Genomic DNA, 19,629 nt, shown 5'->3' on the forward strand with positions numbered 1-19,629 from the left:
GGAAATGGAGCAGGAGAGGGAGAGACGGGGGGAAGAAGAAATACATAGAGAGTGAGAAGTGGACAGAGAGGAGTGATAAGGAAGAGATGGAGAGAGAGTGTGTATGTTTTAGGGTGAGATAAAGAGACAAATAAAGATAGATGTAGAGAATCAAGGAGAGGAGGAGAGACGAGAGAGGGAGAGATATAGTAACAGAATTTGAGGGTGAATACACACACACACAGAGAGAGAGAGAGAGAGAGAGAGAGAGAGAGAGAGGAAAGCAAAGTGAGATGTATTTGGATGCGGAGAGGTAGGGAGGTAAGAAGAAAGAAATAGATAGAGAAAGCTGGAGAGAGAGAGAGAGGGAGTGATAAAGCAGATTGAGAGAGAAGGAAAGAGGAAAACAGGAGGGAAGAGAGATAGATGTGGGGGAGAAGGAGAGAAGGGGAAGAAAGAGAGAAGGGGTAGAGCGAGAGTAGGGGAAGAGAAAGAGAGAGAGGGAGAGGGAGAGGAGGGAGGGATAGATAGATATATTGGAGAAAGAGAGTGTATGTTTTTGTGGTGATATAGAGAGACAAAGGGATATAGAGATATAGAGGGAAAATGAAGAGAGGGAAGAAGAGAGATATGGAGAAAGGGAGGGAGGGACAAAGTGATTGATAGATATAGAGTGAGAGAGTGTGTGTGTTTGGGGGGTTGAGATAGATAGGCTAGGAAGGAGAGAACAAGGTAAATATCGATATAGATGGAGGGGGGAGAGAGGGAAGAATATTTCTTGCACTAGATGCATTGATTTCAACATAGATGGTGATTTCTAATCCTATTTGATTGCTTGCACTAGATGCATTGATTTTAGTGTAGATTTTGATTTCTAATGATATTTCATTTCTTGCACTAGATGCATTGATTTCAATGTAGATGATTTATAATGTTATTTGATTGCTTGCACTAAATGTATTGATTTCCATGTAGATGGTTATTTCTAATCCTATTTGATTTCTTGCACTAGAAGTATTGATTTCAATGTAGATGTTGATTTCTAATAATATTAGATTGTTAGCACTATATGCATTAATTTCAATGTGGATGATTTCTAATCCTATTTGATTGCTTGCACTAAATGCATTGATTTCAGTGTAGATGGTGATTTCTAATCCTTTTTTATTGCTTGCACTAGATACATTGATTTCAATGTAGATGTTGATTTCTAATTATATTTGATTTCTTGCACTAGATGCATTTATTTCAATGTAAATGATTTCTAATCCTATTTTAGTGCTTATAGTAAATGCATTAATTTCAGTGTAGATTGTGATTTCTAATCCTATTTTATTTCTTGCACTAAATGCATTAATTTAAATGTGGATTTTGATTTCTATTCCTGTTTTCCTACTTGCACTAGATGCATTGATTTTAGTGTAGATGTTGATTTCTAATCATATTTGATTTCTTATTTTGGAGGCATTAATTTCAGTGTAGAAGTTGGTTTCTAATCTTATTTGATTTCTTACATTAGATGCATTGATTCAAGTGTAGATGTTGATTTATGATTTGATGTAGTTGGATGTATGATGGTACATTATTTTTAAAGTGATTGGATTAACAATATGCATTGATTAGCCCAAAGGGTTAGCTCAACTCGTCGACTCCCTGTTATTAAAGACCTTGCCGATCAAAAGGTCACAGGGTCAATTCTCCTTGACGCCCTTGGGGTTAGGCCCTGATATTTTGGCTGATGCAATTTGATTCCCTTCAGCGTTGATCTACCCAGATTTTCCTATGTGAAAAAAAAACCAATATGCATTGATTTCAATGTAAGCAGAAAAAAAATATTGGCATTGTACATTGATTTTTGTGTTATAGTAATTCAACTTATTAATATTGAAGAGAAAGAGAGACAAGGTATGATGCTTACTACAACAACTCATAAAGATTTAAATGGTGATAAAGATTTAAATGGTTTACCATTTCAAATGTCAAAACCAACAAGGGTGACAATAAAAATAGTAGATGAAAATAGTTTGAGATTGATACAATGAAGACTATTTGTAATTGACTACATTCTTATTATTCACATTCTCTATCATTCAACACTATTACATTGTCACTTTGCATTCAATTTTTTTTTCATCATTTTTCATCATTAAAGTTATTAACAATATTTATCATCTCAACAAACTGAACTCAGTAAATTTAGAATTAAAATTACTAGATTAATTTAATACATATTTAGCATATTTAAAATGATTATATTAATATTAGATGTATTTACATATTATTAATAAAATTAATGATATTTTCGATATATTTTCCTGGCCGCACATGACTAAAACAAACCTAGATCAATCTTAACTCCAGATCTATCCAGCAGCAAGAGGGACCAAATCTCTCGAGGTGCAAACCTTTCCTCAATTTTTGCACTCAAAAAAGAGGTTTACACCTCGAGAGATTTGATCCCTCTGGGGACTTGATAGAGTTAAGATGGATCTAGGCTAGTTTCAGATAAACTCTTAGTGGGTAGTGTGCAACATGTTATCGAGGTGCAAGAATAAGGTATATGTTGTAATTTATTACAGGGAGAGGCACTCTACAACCTAGTATGGAGTAGATCTCAGGTAAACCTAAATGTAAACGTAAAAGTAAATGTAAAATTTAACATTTTTAATCTAATGTCCGCCCTATTTATAAATCAATTTAATTATTATTATGTATAAACACAATATAAATTTAAAATATAAAGAGGTTTATGAACACTTCAAAAATAGGTATGGTAAATAAATAAAAATATCAATAAATGGAAATATGGTATGGTAAATAAAACCTCTTTTTATATTTACGCCAAAGGTATGGTAAATAAATAAAAATATAAAAAAAAAAACTAGAGGTATAGTAAATAAATAAAACATCTTTTTATATTTACTCCATAAACCTTTTTATATTTAAGAAGACTCAAAAAAGATGTTTTGTTTAGGTGAAGCCTCTAGGCCAAATACTATTTTAATACCATGGGCCAAATACCATATTTATAAAAGAGGTATTGTAAATTAATAAAAATATAAAGAAACCAGAGGTATGGTAAATAAATATATGGTCTTGTTCACTATTTCCTTGCAAAAGTAGATGATCATTGTCGTTAGATGGTTCACTGCTTAAGTTTTCTATACATGCAATTTCAGAATTCTCACTTGGACCAATTTATTTTTTACTATTAGGATGCAGATTTGTTTCAGCTTCAAGCAAAGAAGGAGTTGATGTGTGTTGTGAATGATCCTCTGTACTAATAGATTTGTTTCAGCTTCAAGCAAAGAAGGAGTTATGTGTGTTGTGAATGATCCTCTGTATCAAAGAAGCTAATCTCTATTATTTTTTGTTGGGAAGAATATTCATAAAGGGCCTCTATGATCTCATAATCTAGACATTCTTCATCACCAAAATTTTCTTCAAGGTATTGAATGAAGTTTTCGTAGGATTCATAAAAATCTCCGAACAACAAGAATGAATGATGATACTTTCCATAAAACTAAAAGAATGTTGTGTGGAATTATTTAAGAGAGAATAAGCTACATGGCTTCAATCCTTCATACCATGATCTTGCTTTTTCTTCTAGGGTAGCCATAACCATTTTCATCAAGCAATTAATCCCGATCTTATGTATATGCCAATGAAATTTGATTACATGCAGTATAGCCTTATCCTCGTTTCCATCTATGAATTTGGGCAAATTAGTTTGCCAATTTATGCAAGGAATTCGATTCGGAAAACCAGGAATATGAGCTCGATTCGTAGGAGCATACCTTCAAGCAGTTGAATCCATCTTGAAAACAATTAAGACACCAAGAAGTTCTTCAAACTACCAGTTTTTGAACAGTGGAGTTGCCATGAAAATTCTAAACCTTTAGATTCTTCAACACTAGAGTCGCCAGGTGAATATGCATAGCCTTTCTTGTGCCTCATCACTGTTCGCCATCAGCAATCAGATCTAATCCTTGTTGTTCTTTCCCAAGGAAGAACTGATCTTTCGTTCCCTGGCAATGACGCCAAAAAAGTTAGTCCTTACAATCTCCTAGGCTGAAAAGGAAATCGACAAGGGTAACCTCAAACCACTTCAGCTCAGTAGCTAGCCCTACTGAGCATGAGAGGGATCTCTCTAAGTCTCTTATCAGTGATATGACTTTAAAGAAAATGGATTTTAGACTAGATATGAGTATTTGTTTGTTTGTTTGTGAAAATTTGGTTTTTTTAAGGATTTGTTGAACTTAGGGTTTGGAGCCACAAGTAGGTCTAGGCTATGGGAATGCAGGAGCAAACATAAGAAGGAGCTAGATATTAGAAGCCATGGTGTAATTTGGGTATTTGTCAGTGTAGTATAGAGGATATAGTGAGGAAGAAACTAATGAGCATAAATAAACATGATTTCATTAGCTTAGTAAGACAAAACACATAATTATGGAAACCAGATAACAGAGCTTGAAAAACAAGAATTCTGAGTATTTTATCACAAGGCATTCATAGAAAGAATAGATATAATGTAGATAAATATGTTTGGAGTATGAGAAAACAAAAATAATGAAGTAAAAACACCATGAACTCACTGGGCTAGAGTTCCTTGAAAATAGCTGCAACCTATATCTGTATTAGGTGAAAGATGATTACAATGCAAGTCTCCTTCACAAAAAGTTAAACCTTCTTCTTCTAAAGTGAAATGATACTTATAGACTCTCCTAGACCACTTTCCCACCTTCAGGAGTCGAATTCCTTCGTGGAGGAACTGTCTCCAAGATTCTCTCAACCAACAGGTGAGAGTGAGAAGGTGCAACTCAAACACTTCATGAAGAGTTTGTTTAGGAGTTTGCTTCTTTTATGAGGCCTAATAAACATAAAAAGCAACCTATGATGTAAATTTATTCATGACTACATCACCTAGCCTTGTAAATGGTGCCATTACATAGAAAATCTTGACTTTGACCAAGTTAGACTGAAACTAGAAACTTTACACCATGAAAATTTTCAAATAAAAACATGGAAAGTGCATAACCGTAGTGCTGACTTTGAGCTGATTTTTTTATGCCTTCCATGCGTCAAAGTGCAAATCGGAGAGCACAATCAACTATCCCTTCAAGTCTATTTTCCAAAACATTTTGAATTTCTAAATGTGGAGCATGGGAAGACCTTCAAAAATCCATTCTCCCAAGGTCGCTCCAGAAGCGCAGCGCCTATCAAAATATGGTCCAGAATGCTAGTTTTTGCCATTTTTTTGCATTTTTCTCCAAAACTAAGCCACCTATGAAAAATCTGGGAAAATGGGTTTTTAGAGGATGTCAAGACCATTCCAAAAATGTAGACCTTTCCTCAAGTGGAGGCATGAGGAAAAATCTTCTGGAGCAGTTGAATTTCTAAACTTAGACCAAAATTTGTCAAAAAACTAAAAATGCTCAGAATTTGCTCAAAATTGGAGGGATGGTGTAAAAATAGGTTTTTTATAGCTTCATGGATGCTTCAGCAAACATCCCCAAGTTTCCCTCATCCTTTTGGTATTTTTTGGCCTCCTTGAGCTTGTTTTAAAGTTGTTTTACCTTGACATTGGCGATCATGTTTTGAGCTTGATAGTGATGTGCCATGTGTCTAAGTAATTGATTGTCTCTATTTGCCTTCTAAAGGAGCTTCTCCAAGTGTTAATTCACCCTATTAAGCCAATATTCTTTACCTTGATGAACCTCTAGGGCAGTATTATCTTCTAGGTCAAGATCCTCATTAAGCATAATTTATTCTTATTCCTCTTGCAAAGCTTTCTTAAGGCCTCTTTTTCGTGGTCTTCTCCTTTTTCCTCTCACCTTTGATGCTTCAGGCTCACTTGATGTCATGATCTCCTTACCTTTACCGACTTGCTGCATTAACATGGTTTTTTCCTTTTCTAGGATTAGCTCCTTCGCTTTGAGTTGACTATTTTCCTATTCAAGGAATGATATAACATACTTTTCCCTTTCTAGATTTATTGCCAGCTCCTTTATTTGGTATTCATTGTCCCTGATAGTTTGTCTCATGATTAAAGTTTGATTTTCTGCCTCTAAATCAATAAGCTCAAACTCATGTTCCACTGTGCCCCTATCCTTTGCTGTTGATTTCTACTTTGTCGATGAAGAAGGCTTGGCCCCTTTCTCTTTGAGAGAAGAAAACACAAGCCTCTACCCTTTCTTATACACTTTAGTCACATCAAGTTTGGATAGTTGAGTCTTCTCCATTATTTTGCTAGACTACCCCACCTCTCTTTGAATGAAAAGTAAACTGTGAGGTATGAATGAAAATTAAGTGATGTGAAGGTGGATTTTGACAAAATGATAGATGAGGTTTGAAAAAGGTGGATATGAAATTTGGAAGATGATGAAAATGATTGAAGAAATGGTGGAAGTGTGATCTGCTTGCAAGGAGGAAAAACAGGGTTTGTAATGAAAAATGCCCAAAAACCTCTAGGAATGAGCTAGGGTTTTACTTTTTGAGAGGTAAAACTTTGTTTTGAAGTGAATTGAATGGTTAAAATGGTTTATTAAACATTTATGCAGGTGTAAGAAATGATTTTACATGTTTTAGAAACCAAAAATAAAGATGGCCATTTTCACCCTATCATTTCCCATGCAAATTTCACTACAAACCCTAACTTGAAGAATCATTGACATGAGATGAATTTAGAAAAGAAAAAGAGAGACAATGATGGTGTACTTACCTATACCTTGGCTTAGAATTCAATAAATTCAATCTTGCAATTGAAAAGTTGAGATTTGGAAGAGCTTTGAAGGATTTCTGGGCACTCTGTCCAACGCGCAGCGCAGTGTTCCTATGCGCAGTGCCAAAGCACAACGGAGTTCACAGAAGCGCAGTTTCATTTTCAAAACCACGTTTGGAGGTCTAAAACAGCTCCAAATTGAGAGATTGATAGCTCGTTGGAAAGCTCTTGAAGTGTGCTATAAGATGGACACCTCAAGCATGTAATTTGGACACTACATGAGGGAGAAAATTTGATTTTCCCAAGGTCACTCCAAAAACTCAGGGTTTCTCTGACAAAAGAGAAGCTCCAACTTGCAAAGCACTTTTGGATGCCTTTCACTAATCCAAATCATTATCTGAAGGTACCATTGGAAATATTAGGATGTTTGATACACAATAGAGTCCTTAAGAACTACCAACACCTGATCCAAACCCCTGAAAAACTGTCTTGAAGTCAAGCTATCCAGAAGTGCATTAACTCTCCCATAACTAGTGTATTTTGGAAATTTGTTTCAAATCATAACCCCTGTGCATAAACTGAAGGAGGTTTTTGTTACTTGGAATATAATGGACAAGAACCTCTTTCATGTTTGTAATAGTATTCTCCATTTTGTCATAAACATATTTTGAAGCAAACATGTCCCTATGAGAAATGATGAGGCGAGGTAGTGTATTGCAACATTAGCTTATTTGAAATAAAACATTACCTTTACCTTTATTTTTCTTTCCCTAAGCTGCTTTGTTTTGACATATGGTATCATGATGACACATGGAGTGAAACTCTAGACCGTGACCTAAAATGAGGAATTTAACCATTTCATGACCCAAGACATTTAAATGAAGATATGATACCACGAAGAAACAATGACCATGATGAGTGATGAAGACCATGAGTAAGTGAAGGGAGCAGTAGGGACCTATAAACAACAACTAGTGACCAAATTTTTATTTGAAGACTCACTGAAATGACAAAAATTTGACTTCACAACCTAACAACACCTTGCAAGAGCATATTTGATCACTGGTGACAGATTGAGTTGACTGACACTAATAGTATGGACTATTCCATGTGTGTTTGCATGAATATTACTGAAGCGTGTTATTGATATAATCCATCACTTTGGATCGTCGTCTATCGTGCTTTTCATCTCGTGATGTCTTTCTTCTCGTGTGTTCCTTTTCAAGCTGTGTGCTATCACAGATTTCTAAGGGGCACACTCACTCCCCCTTCCATGTGTTAGAGCCTTTCATCCACCTTCCTTGACATGCTACAAGGTCACACCCTTGCTACGAGCAAGGACATCTTACTTACCCCTGCACAAAACCATAGTTAAAGCGATACCGTACTACCCATTTCTGGGACTCCTACTCCAAGTGGTTTGAGATCTAGTTGGGACTTCTCATCAGGGAGATCCCGTGACATGTTGGAAGGTCCAACACTATCAACATTTCTAGCACTAGAAGGAGGGCCAAATGACAAGCCAAGCCCTCACATCCTATTTTGAATCTTTTCACATGTATCATGCATATCGTTGTAGTTCACATCTATGTACCAGTAGATCAAAATCCTAGGCCCCAAGCCAAGTGTGATTGAATTTAAAGGCAATATCCCTCCAAATATAATCACCACTCCATATTAATAAGATCAAAGATTGCTTTGGTAATTTGATAGTGGATATCTAAGATTTCATGAGCCCTAATATTTCAAGAAAATTTTCATGAACTACGAACCAAACCAATCTTTTAGAAATACACTCCAACACTATTCTACCATTTCATCATGTAAGAGCAAGAGGGAATGGAGGGATGTCCACCAGGAAATTCTAACCAAATAGTTCGCTGAAATATAGTCCCATAAGGTCCATCCTTCCTTTAGACCGCCATATTTCAGTGCTAGATAACGTAAGGTTTAAATCACCCTCCATAATTAGTTACCCAATCTTCAATAATTTGCATCCCTCCAATATATTCTAGAAGTCCAATCTAGAATCATAAGGATCATATGTATTAAGTATGTGAATCATGTCTGATGATCCTCTAATAAAACCATTCAAGAGTATACCTACGAAGATTTTAAAATCCATTAAGTTAATTGTTGTTGGCTTCCATAAGGTAGTCAGTCCCTTGGAAAGTTCATTTACATTAGTAGTAGTGATATGCCAACAAGGAATTTCTTTTTGAAAATATGGCCTCGCCTGGTCTCCCGACACCATAGTCTCTTGTATTAATATTATAGAAGGAGAAGCAGATAATATGTGATGAGAAAGTTAGGATCATTTTGGGACATCCCTAAGACCCCAGAGACTGAGAGACATTATATTCATATCAGAGTTTGTTTATTAGGCATAACAACTCCAAGGGCCAATGGTTTTGAATCATGAAGTATGGAGACCTCATGGAGGTCTAGCTTGTCTCGTTAGTTTATTTAAAAACAGAATTCACAGAAACCTCCAAAGGAGTTGTCTTGTTTTGAACCTTCTGCTTTCTGCTTATGGTGACATTCATGGCCAAATTCGGGTTAATTCAAGGTGCAAGAGACCTAGAGATGTGGTGGATGGGGAGAAGATCCAAGTCTAAGGCATGTGTTTGTTGTAAAAATTCAAGGTCAGTCCCCACAAAATTTGTGGGGGATTGTTGACCTAAAAAAGATCAAAATTGGATAAGGGAATATCTCTTGGTCAAGGGAAAATACCTTATTGGAGAGACAATCTTATTTACATCAAGCTTGGATGGATTCATGGAAATATTTGAAGGCAACAAGGAAATACCATATTTCAGCATAGATGGTGATTTCTAATCCTATTTGATTGCTTGCACTAGATGCATTGATTTTAATATAGATGATTTATAATCTTATTTGATTTCTTGCACTAAATGCATTGATTTCCATGTAGATGGTTATTTCTAATCCTATTTGATTTCTTGCACTAGAAGCATTGATTTCAATGTAGATGTTGATTTCTAATAATATTAGATTGTTAGCACTATATGCATTGATTTCAATGTGGATGATTTCTAATCCTATTTGATTGCTTGCACTAAATGCATTGATTTCAATGTAGATGGTGATTTCTAATCCTTTTTTATTGCTTGCACTAGATACATTGATTTCAATGTAGATGTTGATTTCTAATTATATTTGATTTCTTGCACTAGATGCATTTATTTCAATGTAAATTATTTCTAGTCCTATTTGAGTGCTTACACTAAATGCATTAATTTCAGTGTAGATGGTGATTTCTAATCCTATTTTATTGCTTACACTAAATGCATTAATTTAAATGTGGATTTTAGTTTCTAATCATGTTTTCCTACTTGCACTAGATGCATTGATTTTAGTGTAGATGTTGATTTCTAATCATATTTGATTTCTTATATTGGAGGCATTAATTTCAGTGTAGAAGTTGTTTTCTAATCTTATTTGATTTCTTACATTAGATGCATTGATTCGAGCCTAGATGTTGATTTATGATTTGATGTAGTTGGATGTGTGATGGTACATTATTTTTAAAGTGATTGGATTAACAATATGCATTGGTTAGGCCCAAGGGTTAGCTCAACTCGTCAACTCCCTGTTGTTAAAGGCCTTGCCGATTGGAAGGTCACACGGTAAATTCTCCTTGACGCCCTTGGGGTTAGGCCCTGATAGTTTGGCCGATGCAATTTGATTCCCTTCAGTGTTGATCTACCCAGATTTTCCTATGTGAAAAAAAAAAAAAAACAATATGCATTGATTTTAGTGTAAGCACAAAAAAATATTGGCATTGTACATTGATTTTTGTGTTATAGTATTTCAACTTATTAATATTGAAAAGAAAGAGAGACAAGGTATGATGTTTACTACAACAACTCATAAAGATTTAAATGGTGATAAAGATTTAAATGGTTTACCATTTCAAATGTCAAAACCAACAAGGGTGACAATAAAAATAGTAGATGAAAATAGTTTGTGATTGATACAATGAAGACTATTTGTAATTGACTACATTTTTATTATTCACATTCTCTATCATTCAACACTACTACATTGTCACTTTGCATTCAAATTTTTTTCATCATTTTTCATCATTAAAGTTATTAACAATATTTATCATCTCAAAAACTGAGGTAGCTCAGTAAATTTAAAATTAAAATTACCAGATTAATTTAATACATATTTAGCATATTTAAAATAATTATATTAATATTAGATGTATTTACATATTATTAATAAAATTAATGATATTCTTGATAGATTTTCCTTGGCCGAACATGACTAAAACAAACCTAGATCAATATTAACTCCAGATCTATCAAGCACCAAGAAGGACCAAATCTCTCGAGGTGCAAACCTTTCGTCAATTTTTGCACTAAAAAAAGAGGTTTACACCTCGAGAGATTTGATCCCTCTGGGGACTTGATAGAGTTAAGATGGATCTAGGCTAGTTTAAGATAAACTCTTAGTGGGTAGTGTGCAACATGTTATTGAGGTGCAAGAATAAGGTATATGTTGTAATTTATTGCAGGGAGAGGCACTCTACAACCTAGTATGGAGTAGATCTCACGTAAACCTAAATGTAAATGTAAAAGTAAATGTAAATTTTAATAGTTATAATCTAATGTCCGCCCTATTTATAAATCAATCTAATTATTATTATGTATAAATACCATATAAATTTAAAATATAAAGAGGTTTATGAACACTTCAAAAATAGGTATGGTAAATAAATAAAATATAAATAAATTGGAAGTATGGTATGGTAAATAAAACCTCTTTTTATACTTACTCCAAAGGTAAGGTAAATAAATCGAAATATAAACAAAGTAGAGGTACAGTAAATAAATAAAACATCTTTTTATATTTACTCCATAAACCTCTTTATATTTAAAAAAACTCAAAAAAGATATTTTATTTAGGTGAAGCCTCTGGGCCAAATACCATTTTAATACCATGGGCCAAATACCATATTTATAAAAGAGGTATTGTAAATTAATAAAAATATAAAGAAACCAAAGGTATGGTATATATATATATATATATATATATATATATATTATATTTACACCATAATTACTTTATATTTACCAACGCTCAAAAAGAGATTTTATTTAGGTGAAGGGTATGGGCCAAATTATTATTAATACCATGAAAAGAATATATTAGCCATAATTTGAATATTAATAAAAACAAAGATGACACACGCTATTGACCCATGGTATTGAGAACTAATGGTATTGAACCATGGTATTCAAGTGGAATGTGGCCTATTTAAAGGGGGGAATTAAACTAGCATAGATCCATCTCTACTCTAGATCTACTAGACGCCGAGTGGGATCAAATATATTGATATGCCATTTAACATAGAGTGAAAAAAGATTTGATCCCTCTTGGGGTTTGATAGATCTAGAGCAAAGATGGATCTATGTTGGTTTATTTATGTTTCGATCCCTCTCAACCCTTGGTAGATCTAGAGCAAAGATGGATCTATGTTGGTTTATTTATATGATGGATCTATGTTGGTTTATTTATTTTTCGATCCCTCTCGACGGTTGGTAGATCTATAGTAAAGATGGATCTATGTTGGTTTATTTATGTTTCATCTTCCAAATATGAATTTCATCTTCCAAATATGAATATATTTAAATTTGAAAGTTTCATTTAAGATAAAAGTAGATCCAAAGTAAAGATGGATTTATGTTGGTTTATTTATGTTTCAACTTCCAAATATGGATTTATTTAAATTTAAAAAGTTTCATTTAAGATAAAGGTAGAGGAGTCATAGTGTGAAAAGTTGTTATTTGGATGTTACTAATTTTTGGATTACATTCAAGTTCTCAGATCTAGAAAGATGATTTTTATGATTTTTAGATAGATATTATAATGTAATGTTAAATATTTTCACTAAATTAAATTAAAGTGTTATTCACTCATGGTATTCTCGTAGAATATAACTTATTTAAAGGGGGAATTAAACCCCTATTTGAAGCTCTATGGAAAAATGTTGTAATGTTTAACATTTTGACTATGTCAGAATAAAATAAGTAAAATAAAATGGTTTTTTTATGGTATTCTTCTATTTAATGTAGCTTATTTTTCCCATGGTATTCTTAATCCATTGTTTTTCCCATAGTATTTTTTTGTTAACGTAGCGTATTTAAAAACTAATAATTAAATGGGCCTAAATCCATATTAATTCTGGGTCTACCAAGCACATAGATGAATCAAATTTCTTTTCACTCTAATCCGTAACTTGGATCTACCAAGCCCCAAGAAAAATCAAATCTCTAAAAGAAATTTACACTTCAAAAGATTTGACTGAACCCACTATAATATAGTAGAGACGTTCTAATGTAATGTCCAATAAATAAAAATAAAATAAAATAAAAATAACCCATGAAAACCCATGGTATTGACCCCTATAAAAGTAAAAATAATAAAATAAAATAAAATAGTAGACGATGTGTTCTACTCACATGTTCACCACAAGCGGTGGGAGTTCATGTGTTTTGGGTTAGTGACCAAAGGAAAAATGTTGGAGGGTTTCCAAGAGCAACCTGGAGATGGAGAAGAGATGGCTATGGCGGAGATGATTGAAGTTAAGAAACAGATCAGAGAAATTGCGATGCTGATGGCGAGCATGCTGTTATTTGCCTGTTGTTGTTATCCATGAGGAATCCATGAGGAATCCCTAGAAAAGGCTAATAAGGAGCCATATTTAGTTTATAACAACAATCTTCTTCCACTTACTTTTTCTACGGATTCTTCATCGAAAACCACAACAGGCAAATCAGCATTGCCAGGAGGCTCTTGAAAACCCTCTACACATTTTTCCTTTCGTCACTAGAATGGTGAAGATGTGAGTAGAACGCATGAACGCCGACTATTTGTAGATGTCCAAGAAGAAGAATCCCAAGGAGCCTATGAATTGCTTGTCAAGTAAATTTGTTTTGACTAATTTTTTTTTAAATTGTCTTCAGGTCAAGTTTGACATCTATTTTTTATATGTATTTTTATTTATTATTTTTGTAATTTTAGTTAATAAATAAAATTTAATATAATATCATTAAATTCAAAAAATTATTATAAAATATAAATGTATAGATTTTTCTTTTAAAGTTTATGATTGATATATTATGAGTTTAAATTTATTTTAATTCAGAATCCATGAAATGGCTAGAGAGACCAAATCTTTAAACCTGCAAATCTCTTTTTTTAGTGTAAAAATTGAAGAAAGTTTCATCCCTTAAAATTTGGTAAACCACCACTTAAAATAGATCTTGGCAAATTTAATTATTAATAATATATAATTATAATTAATAATTCAATTTCTATTTTTATGTAATTTCATTGAGTCAAAATATTTTAATTAATATATTTTTTTTAATGTAATTTCAGTGAGTCAAAAGGTTTAGATAATACAACATAATATGACATTACAACATCCCCGAATGCGGGTGGTTAACAGCTCAAAGGATATGTGGAAGGCGTATCACATGGGTAGGTGTCAGCCCCCATGCACCACGAGTAATGATGCAGGTCAGGCGAGTTGGGCTCGCACAAGCTCATTAATGAAGACATTAACTTCGTCCATCCGTTGCAAGGTTAACAGTGCCATGGCGCTCCATAAGCGAACTGCTCCCGCGGCTTTGTTGCATTCCTCTGCAGCTTCTTGGATTGTAGCGCTGTGCGTTTTTCTGAGTCTCTCTGCTAGCAAACACGGGTCCGTTAGTGCACCGGGCTCTTATGATCCATTTGATGTTCTGTTGTTGTCTCGTTCAGAGCACTCTTCTATTTGCATTCACTCTCTGAACGCTGCAATGCCGCGCGAAAGGCTCAGGTTATTGAGCAGATGAGGTGGCTCTGGTGGCCGAGCGGCCTCTCAGCGATCTTCTAAAACACTGGAACCTGGGCAGAGCAGTCCACCGGCCACAAGAAGCGGAAGAGGCAGGAGTCGTGGGAGAATTGGGAGGGTTTAATGTGAGCATGCTGCTCATCCCACTGTGCGTTATCGCATTCCATGCTCTCTCGCTAATTCCACTTTCATAGTCTCTGTCACCATAGAAAAATGTGAAGATAACAGGGACCTGGGAGCCGCCCATCCTGAAGCACTTGCAGAACAGAGGAATGTGAATCCAGTGGATAACCTGCGCCCGGTCATGGGGAGTGCTTCGATGCTGAACCCGGCTGTTCCTGCAGGCCCAAGTGCGCCTGTTCGTGGTGAACCCACAGGCTCGGTGGCTCCACATTCTGACTCGGAGGACTCTCTTCAATACGGGTGTAGAGTCGTCGAGGAGCCTTATACTACTGACGATGACTGATACAGCGTGATTATGTTTTGTTTTCGCAGCTACGGTTTGTCTCAGGTCTCTGACTGTCAATGTGTCGTTTATACTTATCATGACTATGTATTGTTTTGCGCAGTTACTGTTTGTCTCAGGTCTCTGTCTGTCCATGTGTCGTTTACACTCAGCACTATGGCATGTTGGTCAAATGTATTGTCTCCGCTTTTGTTCAAATCTGTGTTGTGTCGAAGATGAAGTCAACACACTGATGAAGGTTCACACTGTTTTGAACTCATGAGCTCTTTGTAATATGCCATTCACAGGGCAGAACTCTCAAGGCCATGGCCTTGCTGTAACTTTTTTGTATCAATAATAGAAGTAACCAGATTGAGAAAAAAAAATATGACATTACAACATCTCTTCTACACTCTCTCATGGAGGGTTGAACGCAAAACTGTAATAAAATTAAAATTAAAAATAAAAATATTTATAAAACATTTTGATTATGAAATGAGAGATGGTTTGGGCATGTGGTATTGACAAGCCATGTTATTGGAACAAATCCTATTCAAAAATTAATAATATCTATGATAAAATGGGGGCGAATATCCATGGTTAAAAATCTTGTTATATTGTAAGTATTAAGTTTTTATGTGTTCATTAATTGAATTTAAATATGGTTACTAAATTATTATTTTAATTTATATGGTCAAATGTATCGTCATTAATAGCTACTATATATATCTTATACATTTTAGCGTGATAGGGGTTTAATTATAACTTAAAAGAAATTATAATATTTTTTCTTTTAGATTTAATTAAAAAATGTTATAAAATTAAAATCAAATAAAATGTTTATAAAATATTTTGATTGTAAAATTAGAAATGGTTTTTGAGCATGTTGTATTGATGAGCCACCCTATTAGCCCATGATATTGTAATAAAGCCTATTTACAAGTTTAGCATCCCCAATATCCATGGTTAAAAATATTATTATGTTGTAAGTTATCTTAACTTATAACAAATTGAATTTTATTATTTCATTACTTAGAAATTTTTAATATACTACAACATTAAATTTAAATAAGGATACAAAATAATTATTTTAATTTATAAGCTAAATTGGGCCTTAACTTATAACAAATTAAATTTCATTATTTTGTTACTTGGAACTTTCTAGTGGCCCTACATCATCTCTCCATATTGCACTCTGTATTAGTTTTAATATCTCTCCAGCTTGAGTAGGCCTAATGGTTAAGAGCATGTGTTTCCTCATAAGAGGTCACCCGTATGAGAGGGGGTAGAGTAGAGTATGTATGCCTTCATAGACTCAGCTCACAGGCACGACAAACAAGGAGGTCTCATACACCAATTTTTATAAATCCTGTACATATTATAAATTGAACTATGTTTAAAAATGTTTACTTTCTTACATTACATCTTTGAAGAATATATTTTTGTGCATTTAATAATTTTATAAAAAAGCATTCACTTTAGAAAATTAAGATAAATATAATTAATTAAAATGATTGAGAATTTTTCTTATGAATTGTACTTTAAAATTAAATATAATATTATTTTAATTTAATTCAATCCATAATACATTAAAGATTACATTGGAAAAAATAAAAGGGTAAAAAAGAGTATTTAAGTTAGGAGTCTACATTTTTAATTATATCATAGCACACACAGATATACACATACATGGGTTATGGCATAAGTAACTAAAAATGGTTAAAACAAGACTTATGTGAGGCAAAGTTGGTTTCTATGCTAGGTATTCCTAGGTATCTATGCCATTAAGAAATTTGTAAAATGATTGAGAAGGAACATATTTATACAACTTACTTACAAACTAGGAAGCTCTTAAAGTACACCAAATATCCTCCTCTCCTCTCGTTACAACTTTCCCAATCAAACAATGGTAACTCCATAGTCACAAACAACTCACAAACATTACATATAATTCATTAATATCAATTAAAAGCATAAATTGTATTCAAGTAAATAACTAGTTTAAAGATTAAAACATACATATTTAGCATGAAACATTACTTATAATTCAATGGTAAAATTCAAATCATAAATTGTATTAAAGTAAATAACTAGTTTAAAGATTAAAACTTACATATTTAGATTGAAGTTGATGTGTTGTGATTCATTAGATTGATATATAGAAAGTAATTACACTTCAGTTGAATAGTCATAGGGGATTTATAGTTTTCCATAAAGTTTGGATGCATAGTTAGTTATGGAAAAATACAATTTTCTATTATTAATTATGTATAAAGTACTTGTACTTACAAACTAAAGACTGTAATATGCTAAAACAATTGACTTAAATTTATTGTACTCATCACTCGAAACAATAAACAATTGATGAAATCACGAAACATACAAGAGAAACAATTCAATCACACATAACACAATAATTTTTCTAGGGAAAGCCACAACTAAAAATCTTTGCTATCTGTATATTGCATTAGTTAGAAAATATGAGAAGATTTAAGTGCTTTTCTCAAGCCCGAGCAACCTCTATGTAGAAAATATTATAGATTGACAAGCTTATGCAATTTACTAAAGCACAAGACAAGAATCTACTTCCACTTTCAACCAGCGGAAGCCAATAGATTGATGAAAAAAATATGAACAATAAGAAGATAAATCAATGGTACATAACACAAGATGTATCTGGGGAACACCACTGCTCGAAACCCCGCTATCTATATTGCATATATTAGAAACACGAGTGAAGATACAAGGCTTGTTCTTACAAGAACAATTCCACACAAGTATGCCCAAGTCTCTCAGTTCACCAGCTAGCTCAAGCTAAATCCTTAGCCTATTTAGCAGCTCTCCAAGCCCCTAACCTCTTGCGTAATTCCTAGGATGAATACCCTGTATTTAAAGGGAATTCATGCTTCCAAAATTGTGCAATCCAAACATAGATCCTTCTCTTATTGCATGTATGATATTTACAACTTAGCAAATCACACGACTGATAGTACACTATCTGTGCACTCTAGTCTCAACTAGGTCTTTCTCATAATCGACATGCACGAGTATCTGATGAAGGAATCTTCAATTAAATAGAGTGAGACTTGTGGATGCACTACTGCACCAACTCACTGTTAACTCTATATTAGTCCCTCAAACAATTTATAACTAATTTAACTAAATAGAATTGAGTAAACTGAGTTATCTAATTTACCACTATATTGAAACTCATACCAGACCCCTAAAACTTAGGGAGAACATCTACATGACTTCATAAAGACTTCCAACTCGAAACTCCTAAGCTAATTAAGTTAATTAAATTTAATTAACTCTTTACAAGTTTCTATGAGAATAGAATTCAATTTTATATCTCAATTTAATTCAAGGAAAAATTAAAAGGGAATTTATTGTTTCCATTTCTCAATACTCCCTATCAACAAGAAAGGGATTATCAGCTACCCCGATCTTGTCTCTGTGAAACTCGTATTTACATCTTGACAATTCCTTTGTCAAAATGTCACCATCTTACTCCTTCGTGATGCATGTTCCAACTCTGATTCAGAACCCAACAAGGGGAATGATAAAGGGAAGTAGATTATCGATGCAGAGCCCAACGCCACCGTTGCCACCACGAAGATCCAGAAGGAGGAACCTAAAGATCCAGAGGAGGAGGAGCACCTCTTCCACTCCCTGATGTGGGTAAAGGGCTCCCCGCAACAGTTCATTGTCAACAGTGGGAGCCAAAAGAACCACATTTCAGCAGAGGTCAAGAAAATAGTGGCAGTACTGCAGAAGTATTTCTATTGGATGAATCTTCGACAAGATGTCAGGAAATACATCAGATCATGCACTGCCTATGCCATTGCCAAACCGACCATCAAGAATCAAGGCCTCTATACCCAGCTGCCTACCCCTAGTCGACCTTGGGAATCCATCTCCATGGATTACATGTCGGGCCTTCCTTCTACTAAGCATGGAAACAACTGTGTTTTTGTGGTCGTCAGCAGGTTCTCGAAGATGGCCATTATGTAAGCCTGCAAGAAGAATATCACAGCGGAAGCCACTACACTTTGGGAGCCCACGGTCTATCATCTCAGATTGGGATAGCAAGTTCCTCAGTATATTTTTGTCCAGTCTTTGGTCGATGTTGGACACCAAACTGACTAAGTCCACAGCCTTCCATCCCCAAACTAATGGCCAGACAAAGGTTGTCAACAGGATGATCATACACATTTTGCGCATGTACAACTCAAAGCATCCACGCACATGGGACGAGAGCCTCCCCTATGTTTAGCACAGCTATAACCAGGCTCTCCACAGATCGATTGGCCACATCCCTTTTCAGGTGGGCTTGGGATTCCAGCCACTATGTCCCATTGATGTGGCCATGCCATTTGTAGCTACTTAGGTAGATTCGGCTCATGTCTAGTCTGAAAAAGATAAGGCAAACAGCTTCATTAAGCACATCCAACATATTCTCCAGTAGGTCCACAACATTCTGGAGAAATAAAATTCAGGGTACAAGCAGCGACATGATCAACATCGGGTGCCACACAAGTTTCAAGTGGGCGACAAAGTCTGGTTGCATTTGCAAAAAGAATGCCTTACCGGAGCCTATCAAAAACTTAG

The sequence above is a fragment of the Pinus tabuliformis genome, chromosome 9 (assembly GCF_031772625.1).
Source record: "Pinus tabuliformis cultivar Carrire ecotype Pingquan chromosome 9, CPIR1, whole genome shotgun sequence".
NCBI lineage: Eukaryota > Viridiplantae > Streptophyta > Pinopsida > Pinales > Pinaceae > Pinus > Pinus tabuliformis.